We start from the raw sequence: 3,130 nt of genomic DNA, 5'->3' as shown, positions 1-3,130 counted from the left end.
ATCTAAATTAGCTTTGCGTTTGCATTTTCTCCACTGTGTCCTTGTGCAAGTTTGTTTCAGGGGAGAAGATTTGGAGATTTTCTGAGGCTCCTTCTGGACTGCTGAGCTGCCCCCTGAGTCTGGAAGCCTTTCTCTATGTGAGTTCTTTCTGATCAGGGTTAGGAGTGGAGCTTCGGCACTCAGCTATCAGGAGCTGTGGGAGAGGCTGCTAATGGCTCCTCACTCTGCATAAGGTGGGGTCTCTGCCAGATTTCAGGGTGGGATGTGGATGGCTCAGGACCGAGATACCTCCTAGTCCTGTGGGAACCTGTGGGCATCCTCCCATCTCCCTCCGTGTCCAAATAGGGGCTCTGCCTGGCTGTGCCTCTGAGAGCTGAGCAGCCACCACACCGGGGCCCCCATAGAGGCTCCTGACTCTGCTTTGCTGCCATTATTCTCCCTCTCCTCCCACTCCAAGGGGCCACCTCTAGGAACTAAATTCTGAGGAAGGATCTCCTTCCTCAGCTTGAACCTATTTTTTTTCTTTCTCGTGCCTAGCTCATGAGCTTTTGAAGTCTTGGCTATGACATTTCCACCTATTTGTCAGCACAAATTATCCCACTCTCATTTCCACATGAACCATGAATGTGTGGTTGGTTCTTCCAACCAGGCAGCAAGGGCTTATTCATCTTCGAGCCTCCTTTGGTTGCAAGGATTTTCCTTGGAATTTCTGCATCCTTTGGGAAGTTAGTGCCTGGTTCTGGCTGGCTCCTGTCCTCTGGGACAGCAGGTCTGCTGTTGTTAACCTGTCCTAAACACCAGTTGGGGGGGTTGCTGAGTGCTGAGTGCAGTAGGGTGTAGTATATGTTTTCCTTCCAGCATCATTACAACACTATGATGTGTGGACTAGTGTTATCCATGTTTCATGTTTCTTTGTGACTTCATTTCAGATGAGGAAACAAAGTCACAAAGAAACTACATAACTCAATCAAGGTTTCTGTGGTGGAGACTCCGGTAGTGAAGCCCGGGCTGCCAAGGTGCCAGAGCGCGGGAGTTAGTGCTGCAGAGCCACGGTTGGCCAGCTAAGTGAAGGGGCCATTGCAGCCATAATGCAACAGGGGGACACATCCATAAAACCCATCCTCCAAGTCATTAACATCCATACCGTTACCACAGGGAATAGTCTACCCCACTATCGATTACTTATGAGTGATGGATTGAACACTCTATCCTCTTTCATGTTGGTGACACAGTTGAACCCTCTAGTTGAGCAAGAATGTTTGTCCAGCAACTGTGTTGGCCAGATTAACCAATTTATTGTTAACACCCTGAAAGATGGAAGGAGAGTAGTTATTTTGATGGAGTTAGAAGTTTTGAAATCAGCTGAAGCAGTTGGATTAAAGATTGGCAATCCAGTGCCCTATAATGAAGGGCATGGACAGCAGCAAGTAGTTCCTTCTCCAGCTACAGCAGCCAGTCCATCAACCAGCTGGCCCCAGCCACAGAATGGGAGCTCAGGAATGGGTTCTGCTGTTTCTAAGTCTTATGGTGCCTCTAAGACATTTGGAAAACCCAGAAGTATGAGCCTCCCAAACACTTCTGGGGGAACACAGGCCAAGGTGGTACCCATTGCCAGCCTTACTCCTTACCAACAAAAGTCAAATCCATATGTGGAGCAATTCCCAAGTGGAAAGGAAGCTTTTTCTCTTTAGAACTAGGTGAAATTAGTGATGAAAGTCGTGAAATTAGAGCTACAGCTTTCAATGATCAAGTGGACAAGTTCTTTCCCCTTATTGAAGTGAACAAGGTTTATTATTTCATGAAAGGTACGCTGAAGATTGCTAACAAATAATTCTCAGCTGTTAAAAACCACTATGAGATGACCTTCAATTATGATACTTCTGTTATGCCCTGTGAAGATGATCATCATTTGCCCACAGTTCAGTTTGACTTCACAGGGATTGGTGACCTAGAGAACAAGCCCAAAGACTCCCTTATAGACATCCTCGGGATCTGCAAGAGCTATGAAGATGCCACCAAAATCAGTGAAGTCTACCAACAGAGAGGTTGCTAAGAGAAATGGTGTCTATCTGATGGACACATCAGGGAAGGTGATGACTGCTACTCTGTGGGGAGAGGATGCTGATAAATTTGATGGTTCTAGACAGTCCGTGATGGCTACCAAAGGAGCCAGAGTTTCTGATTTTGGTGGATGGAGCCTCTCTGTTCTATCTTCAAGCACCATCATTATGAATCCAGACATCCCAGAGGCCTATAAGCTTCGTGGATGGTTTGACTCAGAAGGACAAGCCTTAGATGGTGTTTCCATCTCTGATCTCAAGAGTGGAGGAGTAGGGGGGAGTAACACCAACTGGAAGACTTTATGTGAGGTTAAATCAGAGAACCTGGGCTGAGGCGACAAGGTTTTAGCTCTGTGGCGACAGTGGTGTATCTTCACAAAGAGAACTCTATATTCCAGGCCTGCCCAACTCAGGACTGCAATAAGAAAGTGATCAACCAACTGAATGGATTGTACCACTGTGAGAAGTGTGATAGTGAATTTCCCAATTTCAAGTACCACATGATTCTGTCAGTAAATATTGCAGATTTTCAGGACAATCTATGGGTGACTTGTTTCCAGGAGTCTGGTGAAGGTATCCTTGGCCAAAACACTGCTTATCTCAAGGAATTAAAAGAGAAGAATGAACAGGCATTTGAGGAAGTTTTTCAGAATGCCAACTTTTGATCTTTCACATTTAGAATCAGGGTCAAACTAGAGAACTACAATGACGAGTCTCGAATTAAGGCCACAGTGATGGATGTGAAGCCTGTGGACTACAGAGAATATGGGGTCACAAACATCTGGAGAAACGCACTTATGTGAGGAGAGCAGCACTGATTGGGCAGAAGATTGCAAATAAGGATCCAAAATGGGATCAATTTCTTCCTGCCTTTATGGGACTACCCCACCTTAGCTACACAGTGCAGAGAGCCTCCTTATGGTGGACTAAATGATTTCTTATGTGCATCTCAGAACCCATTGGTAGGCAAAAGAAAATAAGATCGGATATCTGTGGTGTAAGCTGAGTCTGGTCTAGGGGGTTGGCCAGCGGTCCAACTACCACTCCCTCCCTCCATCTTTAGGCTTTTG

The 3,130-nt window shown here is 46.1% G+C and overlaps 1 pseudogene; it reads left to right on the top strand.

Moving 5' to 3' along the window:
- Positions 1–1,088: 1,088 nt before the first annotated feature.
- On the top strand, positions 1,089–2,863 carry LOC100955159 (annotated as a pseudogene).
- Positions 2,864–3,130: the final 267 nt, after the last annotated feature.

This window comes from Otolemur garnettii, unplaced genomic scaffold (genome assembly GCF_000181295.1).
Source record: "Otolemur garnettii isolate 467f Iridium unplaced genomic scaffold, OtoGar3 scaffold00123, whole genome shotgun sequence".
Lineage (NCBI taxonomy): Eukaryota > Metazoa > Chordata > Mammalia > Primates > Galagidae > Otolemur > Otolemur garnettii.
This window is presented reverse-complemented; position numbering and strand designations above follow the sequence as displayed.